Raw genomic sequence first — 14,755 nt, 5'->3', positions numbered from 1 at the left:
TCATTGAATTCAGTGATGTAATCATCCAGCTCAGTTCAGTTTAAATAGTATCTGTGCAATAATTTGCAATCAAGTCAACGATATTGCTGTAAATGAAGTATCCCCAACTAAGCAAGCTAGAGGCGACAGTGGCAAGGAACCAAAACTCCATTGGTAACAGAATGGAGATAAAACCTTGGGAGAAACCAGTCTCAGTTGGGGGGCCAGTTCTCCTCTGACCAGACGAAACCAGCAGTTCAATTCCAGGCTGCAGCAAAGTCAGATTGTCCAGAAGAATCATCTATTTCTGTGGTCTTGTCCCGGTGGTCATCTGAGACAAGGTCTTTACAGGGGATCTGTCTCTGGGGCTCTAGTTGTCCTGGTCTCCGCTGTCTTTCAGAGCTGTAGAGGTCCTTTCTAGGAGCTGATCCACCATCTGGACTGGATATGTACTGGATCCGGGTGACTGCAGTGACCCTCTGACTTGGATACAGACTGGATCTAGTGGCTAAGGTGACCTCGGAATAAGAGAGAAACAGACTAATATTAGCGTAGATGCTATTCTTTTAATGATGTAGCAAGTACATCAGGTGTTATGGGATGTGTTCCCGGTTCCGGTTTACCTAATTAATGCAGCCTAAAAATCCTTTTTAAGGATTTGGATATTAGAAGCATATTAGGGTGTTATGTGTAAGCCAGGTTAAAGAGATTAATTATTCTTAATTATTCTTTAATCTAGATTTAAACTGCAAGAGTGTGTCTGCCTCCCGAACAATGTTAGGTAGGTTATTCCAGAGTTTAGGCGCTAAATAGGAAAAGGATATGCCGTCCGCAGTTGACTTTGATATTCTAGGTATTATCAAATTGCTAGAGTTTTGAGAACGCAGTGGACGTGGAGGACTATAATGCAATAACAGCTCGTTCAAATACTGAGGTGCTAAACCATTCAGGGCTTTATAAGTAATAAGCAAGATTTTAAAATCTATACGATGTTTGATAGGGAGCCAGTGCAGTGTTGACAGGACTGGGCTAATATGGTCATACTTCCTGGTTCTAGTAAGAACTCTAGCTGCTGCATTTTGGAATAACTGGAGTTTGTTTACTAAGTGTGCAGAACAACCACCCATTAAAGCATTACAATAATCTAACCTTGAGGTCATAAACGCATGGATTAACATTTCTGCATTTGACATTTAGAGCAAAGGCCGTAATTTAGAGATATTTTTGAGATGGAAAAATGCAGTTTTACAAATGCTAGAAACGTGGCTTTCTAAGGAAAGGTTGCTATCAAATAGCACACCTAGGTTCCTAAGTGATGACGAAGAATTGACAGAGCAGCCATCAAGTCTTAGACAGCATTCTAGGTTATTACATGCAGAGCTTTTAGGTCCTATAATTAACACCTCTGTTTTTTTTTTTTTTTCAGAATTTAGCAGTAAGAAATTACTCGTCATCCAGTTTTTTATATCGACTATGCATTCAGTTAGTTTTTCAAATTGGTATGTTTCGCTGGGCCATGAAGAAATATAGAGCTGAGTGTCATCAGCATAACAGTGAAAGCTAACACTGTGTTTCCTGATGATATCTCCCAGGGATAACATGTAAAGCGTGAAAAGTAACAGCCTTAGTACTGAGCCTTGAGGTACTCCATACTGCACAGCGATATGATACCTCTTCATTCACTGCTACGAATTGATGGCAGTCAGATAAGTATGATTTGAATCATGCTAATGCACTTCCACTAATACCAACAACTTTTTCTAGTCTGTTCAAAAGAATGTTGTGGTCAATAGTGTTGAACACAGTGCAAAGAACCAGTAGCACTAATAGAGAGATACAACCACTATGAGATGATAAGAGCAGGTCATGTGTAACTCTAATGAGAGAGTCTCAGTGCTATGATACGGTCTAAATCCTGACTGGAAATCCTCACAGATACCATTTTTCTCTAAGGAGAAATATAATTGTGAGAATACTACCTTTTGTAGTATCTTAGACAGAAAAGGAAGATTCGAGATCGATCTGTAATTAACTAGTTCTTTGGGGTCAAGTTGTGTTTTTTTTTTTTTTTTTTTTTTTTTAATGAGAGGCTTAATAACGACCAGTTTGAAGGTTTTGGGGACATGTACAAATGACTATGACAAATTAATAATAGTCAGAAGATGATCTGTGACTTCTGGAAGCACCTCTTTTAGGAGCTTAGATGGAATAGGGTCTAACATACATGTTGTTAGTTTAGATGATTTAACAAGTTTATACAATTCTTCCTCTAATGTAGTAGAGAATGAGTGGAATTGTTCCTCAGGGGATCTATAGCACACTATCTGATGTGATACTGTAGCTGACGGATGCATGGTTACAATTTAATCTCTAATAGTATCGATCTTGGAAGTAAAGTAGTTCATAAAGTCATTACTACTGTGCTGTTGGGAAATGTCAACACCAGTTGATGCTTTATTTTTCGGTAATTTATTCACTGTATTGAATAAATATCTGGGGTTATGTTAGTTTTCTTCTGAAAAAGAGATGAAAAGTAATCAGATTTAGCAGTTTTTAATACTTTTCTTTAGGGCACGGTACCGAGCAATATGAAATACCTTTAGTTTTGTTTTCTTCCAGCTGTGCTCCATTTTCCAGGCTGTTCTCTTTAGGGTGCAAGTTTGTTCATTATACCACATTGTCAGACTGTTTTCCTTAATCTTCTTTAAGCTTCTTTAAGTTACAGCAGACAGAGAAAAACTAATGTTAGAACGTTAAGGGTAAAGAGCCCAACTAAAGAAAATGCTTATCTCTCCAACGGTGACTTAAAAAAAAAACAAAAACAAAAAATAATCTACACATCTGTTCTCAATAATGACTTTTTAGACATAGACAAAGAGAAATAAAGTCAAACTGGTTAGTAATGAGTGAAGCTGACATACTGTTTGTGAAGTTTTTTAATTATCCTCTAAAGAGATCTTGAGAGATTTATTGTGTTTTATTTCAGTTGATTTCATCTAAAGCTGTGACTGGAAGTTGTAGATGTTGTGTTTCTCTTTTTCTGTTTCTTAATGAATCACTCAGTTATCTCATTAATTTTAACTCTACTTCAGTGTTATTTTAACACTCTGTAGAGTGGTACCAAATGCACTATGAGCAGTGTTAATGCCTGAAGGTCCTCCAGATAACATCCCCCAAACCTTTAAAGTACTCCACATCATGACCATCTCAGAAAGTTCTGGGAACGTCATTTAACACCTATTCTAAGAATATTCTGGGAACATAAAATTTGTAGCAAGGAAGATTTAGAATATCAAATTTCTCCTTTCATACATTCTCTATCTTCTCCCACAGTGTTGTAAAAGCATATGTAACACTGGATCAAATTTCTCAATAAATAAATGGCAAAGAAAATATTTTTGTCTAATTGATTTGATTTGGGTTCTCTTTGTCTACTTTTGCAAAACACCTTCTCACTCCCAACTCGTCACATATTGATTCTTGGTCAGGACTCTTTGGCATAATTTTTCGACGTGCATGGTTCTCCAGTGCTTTAAATAAGATATTGTTGGCGTCAATATGTTGACACTAAAGGCACTGGGAATTTTATCGTCATGACTAAGTTATATATTGGGTAATAACATTGCCATTATTGCATATATGTTGGGGTATGATTTTTCAATGTAAACAGTCACAACATTTTTATTTATATTACACTATTTACACATTTATGAGCATGTAGCCCAACCCCTGCCGCTAAACTTACAATTTGTCAATAAAACACAAGATATAACAGGCAGATACAATTACAGTCATAATTTATTAAAAAAGTATTAATATTCCAAATCTTCCGAGACAAAATTATTGATTTGTGAGAGAAAGAAATGTAATCAGCGTCTCTGTCCGCCTCATCCTGTGTGCTGCAGTTTGTGTGCAAATTCAAAAATTGCCTCGAGAAGATGCATTACGTCAGCCTTAGTTGTGAATGCTATTGGCTCTTGTGTGTCTCATGACCGATTGCATCTTGGTTCGGTCGGGAGTATCTTTTTGAATGAGATGTGAGCGCATTAACGGAGTGGGATCGTTTTCAGCGATTAAAACATTATATCCTGGCCCTGGTAATATTCTAATTTACTTGGTCGATACTGACACCTATAGATCACTTTAAGAACTATGTCACTTTTAGTAACACATCAGCCATATGCGATTTTCAGAGCTCATGGTGCAGAGTACAGAGGTGCATCCACGACCATCTTTGTTCTTTTGGTCTTGAAAAGGCACAATCTATAAGTTTAAAAGGTTAATCTGTGTTGTAACATATGATTTTGTGTATTCTGATAAATTGTGTGCATGTTTGAGAACTATTTACATGTGACATGCTAAATGTAACTCAAGGCACACAATTTGATGCTAGATGGTTTATTCATCTCAACATTGCTATGTTCTAGGTTATGTAAAGATTTATATGCATCTTACATTTGAGTGCATCTTGTATATTGTTTTGAGCTATGTGAAGTGACTAACTTTGTAAAAGATAGCATTTCTTCAATATCATTGTTTATTTGTGTTACCGTTTCACAAATTGGTCTTCAGTAAACAGAGTTTGACAGTGCCTTTCATCTATGACCTTTACTGGGACTTTGTTTAGCTCACTGCCAAAGCAAAATAAGGAAAATGTAAGCTGAGGGCAGAAGACATTATGTTTTACTCTCTTCTTCGCATAAAGATATTGTATGTCTTCAGAAAACTTGGAATGCAACACGACTTGTTTGTAATGCTTTTATACTGCTTTTTTATGGTCAGATTTTGCAATAAATACCTGTGACTTTACTTATATTTGCCTGTTAAGGTTATGTATTTTATATTGTTCAGAAGTGGGTACGTTTAGGGTAGGGTAGGGGTGGGGTTAGGTACTCCAAAGAAAGTATACATTTATATACAATTATTTCTATATTTTACAAATGCACACAAACCATTAAATTAAGACAAACAACTGAAGACAATGGAGGACCCTATACATCGAAAAATTACGCTAAAGGGGTACATTGAGCATCAAAAAGCAACGCCAAGGGGTCCTGACCAAGCGTCAATATGCGACGAGTTGGGAGTGAGAATCTGTTGACTTTCAGGATTTATGTGAGAATCTGATGATGTTTTGGGCTATATTTATGCAGAAATATAGACTATTCTATAAAGGGTTCACAAACTTTCATATATATGTATATGTATATGTATATATATATATATATATATATATATATATATATATATACTATATATTTATATAAGATAGATAGATAGATAGATAGATAGATAGATAGATAGAAAAAAAAGATATTTTTTTTTTTTTTTTTTTATATATTGTATCTTTGATAATTTGACTTGATAAAGTATTTATTTATTTATTTTTGAGCCATTTTGTTATTCTAGTTTTTAGACTCTGGTATCCAGAAGGCAGTCCAGGAAATGCCATCTTGTATCCTCTGGATGATGTGTCCAAGCTATTTCCCATCACCTTTTTTTCCATACTTTCATGTTTGTCCTAGGCAAGATAATTAGTGAGGGGTTTGCGCCAGAAGATTTGCAGGATTCTCCGGAGGTTCTTTGTGTGGAAGGTTGAGAATTTGGTAAGGTTATGGTCATTTTCCAACATTCAGAGTCATAAAGTAGGGTGCAAAGGATGCAGCTCTCATTTTAGTGTGGGTGATATATTTTGAGGACCTCCAGACATTGTTCAACATTCTGAAGATGTCTCTGGCATATTCCTGAGAGAAGAAATTATTTAAAAAAAAATATATACACTTATAATTTTACAAAAGATTTATATTTCAGATAAATGCTGCTCTTCTGAATGTTCTATTCATCAAAGAAATTCTACTCCAATGTTTTCAACATCATCATTATAATAAATGTTTTTTGAGCAGCAAATAAGAACATCAACATGTTTTCTGAAGGATCGTGTGACTGGAGTAATGATGCTAAAAATGTAGCTTTGAAATCACAATAAATTACATTTTAAAATAGGCCTATATTCAAATAGAAAACAGTTATTTTAAATACTAAAAATATTTCAAAATTTTACTGTTTTGCTGTACTTTGGATCAAATAAATGCAGGCTTGGTGTACAGAAGAGACTTCATTAAAAACTATTTATAAAACAATTTTATTCGCACCTAATAATTATTTTCGCACCTGAATTAAACTTTGTCAAAGATTATCATTACGCACTTAGAAAAGTAGTCTCAAAACAGATTTGTGCAGGGCCTTTCCTTGATTTCTTTTTTTTTTTTTTTTTTTTTACATAAACTGGTTATTGTAGCTACTTTGTTTTACTATTTCTCTTTCTTTGCACATATGCATCTCTCTGTGAAATAGTCTACTTTGTTAACACTGTTTTAAAAGGTAAAATAAATAAAGCTTTAACCAATCAGACCTAAACAACTGACCTATGAAAATACTATGTGAAATATTATTGGCTAGTGAACTGAACCTGGAATTCTTTTCACAATTAAAGAAGGATCTTTAATTTCTTACCAGTTTAATAGTATTTAGCTATGTTAATAAAATAGATATGGCCAGGAATTGGGTGCTTGGATGATTTGAACATAACCTCTGTCCAACTGGTTAGTCTCTGAGCAATTTATCAAAAAACAACATTTTATAGCCTATGGCCCTAAAGACTTTATATAAAACATCAATGTTATGTCATAATATGTCAGATAGATAGCTCAACTGAATTTAAAATCATTGCAATAAATTCTCAGTTGGTATGATAGCACTAATAAGTAACAACTCCTCAAATCAACAACAAATGTAAAAATAGATGTAAATGATGCAAGATATAACAATAAATGCTCTAATAGCATCGCTGTTTGGACATTTATTGGGAGTTTATTTATTTATTTATTTATTTTAAACCAGTGTTTGTTTTCAGGTCAGATTTTTTTTTTTCCCCATGAAAATCCACTTAATATTAGCTATAAATTCAATGGCACTCTTCTTTAATACAGTGAATATACAGTTATATGATAGTTACATGTAATTACATTTTCTGCAAATGCATTAAACCCATAGAATATAATGTAGTAATGTTATGGCAAATATGAAAATTTCATTATAGTGTTATATTTGGTCTCCAGATCTTAAGTATAGGTTTAGGGAATAGTGCATCTGACCCATATCTACAGTAAATAGTTCTGTCTTAAATCATATATAAATATATGTATACAAACACACACACACACACACACACACACATATATATATATATCAATCCAAGTACACAATATATAGGCCTATATGACAACATGAATTTTAAGAATCATATGCCTTTTTGTTTGTTTAGATACATTTTTCAGAAGGGTTTGACCAAACTGCTAAACTAGGTTATTTACAAATCATCAAAACACCTGATTCATTTCTAATTTTATGAATAAGTAGTATTCAATTGTAAAGACATTACAGATCCATCTTTGATATCTGATTGGTTGAGAAATTTTGACAACATTTAATTCAGGTGCGAGAAGAATTAATATCTATAGCGCATGAGCACAGAGAGATTTGTGAGTGCACAGGACACAGTTTGAGCGAGAGGAGAGATACGTTTTAAGTGAGCGCACTGTTTTCAGGCGAGAGCAAAGATATTCTGCACGCGAGCGGAGAGATTCGCGTCACGCATTGTATTAATGTGCTTTCGCGCTACAATAATGTGCTTTCGACATTTGTCAGTAAAATAACGCCATAATAACGAATCCCAAATTTTTCAAAAATAAGACTTAATGGCAACATATACAGAGAAAATAAAATTGGTCCCAGAATAGAACCCTGAGGAACCCCACAGACAAGAGGAGCAGTAGAAGAAGAGTAATCACCTAAAATGACTGAAAAAGTCCTATCCTTCGGATAAGAAGAGAACCATTTTAGGACTAAGCCCTGAACACCAACATGATTCTTGAGACAAGCAATAAGTATATCATGATCAACTGTATCAAATGCTGCAGTAAGATCTAACAAAAGTAGAACAACACAACTCCCAGAGTCAACGCCTCTTAAGATATCATTGGAGACCCTCAAAAGAGCAGACTCTGTAGTGTGGCCTGCTCTAAAACCAGACTGGAATCTAAGATATTATTCCTCTTTAAAAAATAATAATTTAACTGCTCCAAACACAATTTTTTCCAATACCTTCGATATAAAAGGCAGCTTTGAAATGGGGCGAAAATTACTCATGTTAAAGGGATCTAAACCATTTTTTAAAGGAGGGGCCAAATAACAGCATGCTTTAAACTAGCAGGAACAATACCAGAAGACAGATTACTACTTGGACCAATAGTGTCAAAAACCTTCTTAAACAAAGAATAAGGAATGACATCACCTGGAGATCTAGTAGGCTTCATATGGGCAATTATGTCTTTAAGCTGCTGCAGAGAAGTAGGCAAAAAACTTGTCAACTCATTAATAGGATCGACAGGAGTGATCAGATCATTGATAGCAGATCTAATTTTGAGCTCTGCATCTTGGCATCTTGGTAATCTTGTTCACCTTGCCTTGTTCCCCTCTGTTGGCTGCTTCTTCTGTTTGACTTGAGAGATTGTCCATTATTTAGCTTGTGAAATTGTCTATTGTCCATATGGCCATGCTCTTGCCATTTTATTTATTGTTTGATCTGCTTTCTTGAACAGTAGTTTGTATGTCTCTTGCAACCTCTGTGAATTGCCTCCATTAGATTCTTCTTCATGGTTCTCCTGTTTTTGATGGCTTTTCAGGTTTCTGCTGCTCCCACTTTATCTACATTGTGCCCTAGAGCTTGGAATCTGTTTTACAGCTTTGAAATAAAAGCATTCTTCACACTGGAATCACCTAGTTTGTCTACATCAAACTGTTGATGTCCTGCTCTTTTTTGTCTTGTTCTCCTCAGTTTCAGTCATTGCAGACATCAGCACCGCTCTTCACTCTGATGTCCAGAAGCAATCGTCTCCACATGCCATTTAACATCTGGTGGTCTATCTGGTTCCTGTCTCTTCCATTGGGGAGCACCAGGTCAACTTGTGGATGTTGTGATGTAGAAAAACTGAACCTCCGATGAAGAGGTCATAAGTTGTACAGAATTCAAGAAGCCTCTCTCCATTTTGATTTATAGTGCCACATCCTTCTAGTACCATGGCCCTGTTGTAGTTTTTGTTGTCATTACAAACCTTTGTATGTCCACCATTACAATCTTCAAATCATGTTGTGTAATTGGTTGTAAAAGGTGTCCTTCTTTTTTTCATCAGTCATTGGTTGGAGCATAACACTGGATGATAGTTGTGTTGAAATGCGCATTCTAATCGCATTCTAATCTTCACACATTCTAGTCTGCTGTTGATAGGGTGTTCGACATTCTTACTAAATATTTGTGGGACAAGTGCTGGTGGGACCTTTTGAGCTAATTTGCTACACAAGCCAACAGTTAGTAATTAGCCTCAATTCTTGCCCTCTTCTGAGTATCGCGAGGCCCCTTCTGATTTGGGAGCTTACCATGGCCCTGGGCGCTTGAACTACAGGGTTGATATGTTGTCGAGACAGGGCATGTCCCATTCAAGTCAAGTCAAGTCAAGTCAAGTCACCTTTATTTATACAGCACTTTATACAGTACAGATTCCAAAGTATGTGTTCCCTTCTGTGAAAATCTTGCATCAGGTTCTATGCAAGATCAGACAGGAAGAGTCAGTACTGTTGGTTGTAACGAGATGGCCCATGAAGCCCTGATTCTTGGACCTTCTAGAGATGCTGGTGGGTCAGCCTGGCCCAGCACGCTGAGGAGGGATCTCCTCTCACAGGCGAGGGACTCAATCTGGCTTCCCAAAGATGATCTGTGGAGCCTGCATGCCTGGCTGCTCAGCAGTGTCAACCAGTAGTGGTTACACTTCCACAAGGAATGTTAGACAAGATTACTCGAGCGAGTGTTAATAAAAAGTGATGTGCAAATTAAACTTGACATCTGAATAAACTTGAAATTTTGAGGTAGAAAGATTTGTTTTATTTACTACTATTTTTTTTCTTTCTTTTTTTCAGTGTACATTGTAATGGATTATATAAAAATGGGTTTGTTTTTAAATGTTTTGTTTTTAAATTAAAATAACAGAAAATTACATTAAAAAAAATCCACTTTCTGTCTATGGGAGTTACCATAATTCTAGCTTTTTAAAAGATCACCAATAACCTAATGAATCTAATTAAATGATTCTCATTAAATAGGGGGGGAAATTAAATAAAGAATTGTAAAGTATAGAAATAGCATAAATTGTGTGCTTTCTGTAGAATGACCCTTATCATCTTGAAGGGCAGGTCTCCAGCCCTTGCAGGTGTAGTCAATCTAAATACTGGCTGAAGTGTAACAGGGTATGTAAACAATACCCTCAGTTCCAAATGACTAAACTAATCCCTAATCCCCACCAATGTTTCAGATTCTGTGTTTACTAAATGGACCTGATTCCCCATTCCAAAAATATCAGTATTCATCCTTGATGTCATCTACAGAAGTGTGTGGCATTTTAGATAACAATAGAAAAGCAAAGACTGTACAGTCTATTACAGTCGACTTGACAAATTTATCACCTTAAACTCAATTTCTTTAGGAACCTATGTGAAAATTGACTAACAACAACAACAACAACAACAACAATAATAATAGTAATTATTATTATTTAATAATTATGAGGGGGGGTTACATGCCCTCCCAGTGTAAGTGCTAATTTCTCATCTTGAATAAGGACATGACGGAATGTCTTTCCATAGCTAAGCATCATGAACACATGATCTGCTCTATTTATATGTGTGTAGCAAGAGCAGTCATCAGATGGTATCACAAGTTTCAGTATGATCCATAATTACTGTGGAAGTGAGGCATGGATCAGAGCAGCAGCCACATACTGAAGCATTTCATCTCATCATTCAAACTGAAGTGACTCATTTTGAACAGGTTTTGACAGCTAAAACTGTCTTTTACCTCTTCAAGAAAAGTAAACTTGTTCACATCTACATAACTGGTTATCAGTGAACCAGAAACACTTCCTCTGCTAACAATACCTGTTAAGGTTGGGGGGGGGGGGGTTATTTGGGCTGTTTACTGTTTTTCAGTGAGAAATTGAACTATGTTTTGGACAATAACACTACCATGAAAAAGGTCTCTTAAAAAAACACCACACATTATTTTGCTTTAAATATTAGTCTATTCAACCTGACAGTTTATACAGCTAAAAAGGTTTATAAAAGTACCCCCAAAATACTGGCATAAATTCTGTCTATAGTTACTTTTGCCTAGATGCCCTTGACCCAGGTCAAACTACTGTTTAGTACTTTCAAAATTGTGTCCTTTGATATTCATACGAAGAGTTTACAGTAGCTACACTGTCATGTCAGGGTGAAGCTCAGACTTCCTAACAGATGTGTTTTGGTGCTGTGGTAATAGAGCACATTATATGTGGATTTATGCATGCTGTAGGAATTCATTTTAAGCATAATAAAATATTTTAATTTGTGACATTAAATGTCAAATGGCAGTTAAAAAACTGAACAAAACAGGAACTTTTGCACATATATAGTAGCAGATAGCAGAATATGTAAACAACAAAACACACTATTGTAATTATATTGTACTGTGGTCTTTTTGGACATCGTTATACTAGCTGTCACCTTTGTCTAAGACGGCACATGTTCAAAAGCATCGTTAGCCATGGTCCCAAGTTCTGTCATTACTAACATAGTTCAACGATTCGGTGTTTCCTGAAACCATAGTTCAAACAAACATTGGTAATCAAAGTCACAAACTTGGTTTGAACTACAGCTCTCAACCTGTGGTTAGAAGCATAGTTTCTTGTTAATAAGACATATGGGCTTAAATAAATTATGCCCTTGGGTACAATAAGCAAGTTAACATGCAGTACAATCTATATCTTAAGTTCTATCTAAATATAAATGCATTTTAATCTGTGTATTTTTGCAAGTCCTAAAAAGTACCATTTTTGAAGAGTGCGCATATAAGGTATGACGTAAGAGGGAGCCCACAATGAGTCAAACATAAAATTTAGCAAAATGACAGGGAAAAAAAAAACAGTAAATTAGTCATCATGCCATGTTTAATACAGCAGCATTTTAGAGATGTCTAATCAGTTAAATAGCAGAAGTTATTATTTTGACTTCTGGTATTATTTTCATATTATGGAATTCAATGGCTGCCATAAACTGTTTGTTTACCCACATTATTTAAAATATCTTTAGCTGAAAAAAAGTGTTTAGCTGAAGAAAGAATTTCATATTTGTTAGGATCAACTTCAGTAGGAGTAAATGATAATGGATTTTATATTTATGGGTTAAACTGTTTGTATAGTTGTGTTTACAGGACTGCTGCAGTGAATGAAGAATAATGGTAGCTTGCTTTAATTTTTTTTTTTTTTTTTTTTTTTTTAACAATACAGAAAGCATACCTTATATCAGACAATATACCCAATGATAAATATTAACTGATTTAATGATTAGTAATGTAACAAGTTCCATATGATGTTGTTGATAAAAAAGAAGACTGATAAACACCTTTCAGAATTTAGCTGGAATGTGTTTCTGAAGCCTGTACAAACTTTTCAGCACTTCAGCTCTCTCAGCGCATACATGGTGATTACTTGTACACGACCCCTGAGAGAAATGAACCTACAAAGTCAGCAGGTTACCAACATTACTTTGGTAAAATGAGAAGCCAAGCAGGTGTGTGTCTCAAACACTTCCCTCTCCCCTACAGTTTAGAGTTTTTTTTTTTTTTTCTTTTTTTTTCCTGTCACCTTTCTCTTTCTTCCCATCATTCTTATTGTTCTTTAAGCTGTATATATGGTAGCTTTCTGGATCATTGAGAGAGCATAGTACATTGGCCGTGTTTTGTCTGAGTGATAGAACATTGTGCAAACAGATTTTTGTGCAGCAAAAACGTGTACTTTATTCACTTTTGCTTGATCTTTGGTGCGGGAACCATGGTTGATGTGCAAAATTTCTTTCTAATGTATAGTTGATATTTACACTGGTCAAAAGTTTGGAATAATTAAGATTTTTTTTAACCAAGTCCACATTTATTTGATCACTGAAATATAAGTAAAAACAGTTATATTGAGTAATATTATTACAATTTGATATACTGTATTTATTTTCTATTTAAATATGTTTTAACAACAATAACAAAAAAAAGTAATTTACTCCAAATACATTTACGAAGTGGGATACTACCAAGAAAAAAAAAGGAGTAAAATATTAAAGTGAGTGCAATATTGTTCTATTTTCCTTTTTAGAAAAACACACACATGTAGTATGTTGTGTTTAAAGAATAAAAGTTTGCATTTTTGTTGCTGGTATTTCTAATATTATAACGTTAAATTGTCTGTGCAGTATTCTTGTTTATGTAGTGTTGGACAATCTAACAAAAGAAATAAGAAGTGCATTTTAGCATACTTTTATAAAGTTTACTTACTGTACAAATAATATACATTAAAGAATACTCTTATGTATGAATTAAATATAATGTATAAGTAACTGATTTCAAATATATTATAGTTTAAATTTATATGAAATGCAATTAGTTGAACTTAAGAGTGATTTTTTGACCAACATAATTGGGACTTTAACTTTAATAATTTAGTAGTCTGATTAAAAATTAAATGTAAATAAATTTAAATGAAATAAATTTTGTTTTAATGACCATGTCAGCTAGAGACAGAACCCCTACGAAGACCTTGTCACCTAGACGGCTACGTGAACCAGATGAGTCCTCTGCACAGTTTGACGTTGTTGCAGCCTAGAATTAAACAGCTGGTTTTGTCTGTCCAGAGGAGAACAGCACACTATTTTTGACACACTGTGTCCCTGTTTAATACTGTAAAGCTGTTTTGACAAAATCTGCATTGTAAAAAGCTCTATATAAATAAATAAATAATGGTGACAGTGGCTAAATAAATGAAAAATAAAGCATCAGCAGGCACAGACATTTCCCAACAGCACAGCAATAATGACCTTATGAACTTCTTCACTCCCAAGATCAATACTTTTAGAGATAAAATTACAACAATGCAACTGTCAGCTACAGGACTGTATCAGATACTTCACTATAGATGCCCTGAGGAACAATTCCACTCATTCTCTGGTATAGGACAGGAATAATTGTATGTCAAATCATCTAAACCAACAACATGTATACACAATACCAATTTGCAAAACTAACATAATTCATAGCTGATAAAAAAAAAAAAAAAACCCTGGATGAGTAATTTCCCACTGCTAAATTCTGAGAGAAAAAAAAAACATGTTAATGTTAGATTATTGTACTGCCTATTGGATGGTTGCTTTTTGTGGTTGAGTTCTTACTAGAACTAGGAATTGTGTCCATATTAGCCCAGTTCTGTCAAAAGTGCACTGGCTCCCTATCAAACATTGTACACATTTTGAAGTCTTGCTAATTACATATAAAACCCTGAATTATTTAGCTCATCAGTATTGATTGAACTCACTGCAGTTTAGTCCTTCACATCCACTGCGATCTCAAAATGCTGGCCATTTAATAATACCTGGAATATCAAAATCAACTCCGGGTGGCAGATCCTTTTACTAGTTTAAATCTAGTCAGTTAGTCAGTTTAAATCTAGATTAAAGACCCATCTCTTTAACCTGACATACACAAAACACACTATTACATTTCTATATTCAAATCCATTAAATTATTGTTAGATTGCAGCCAGAACATGGAACATATCCCAAGACACTCAATGTACTTGTTACATCGTAA

The sequence above is a fragment of the Cyprinus carpio genome, chromosome B24 (genome assembly GCF_018340385.1).
Source record: "Cyprinus carpio isolate SPL01 chromosome B24, ASM1834038v1, whole genome shotgun sequence".
Classification (NCBI taxonomy): Eukaryota; Metazoa; Chordata; class Actinopteri; order Cypriniformes; family Cyprinidae; genus Cyprinus; species Cyprinus carpio.
Note: the sequence above shows the minus strand (reverse complement) of the source record.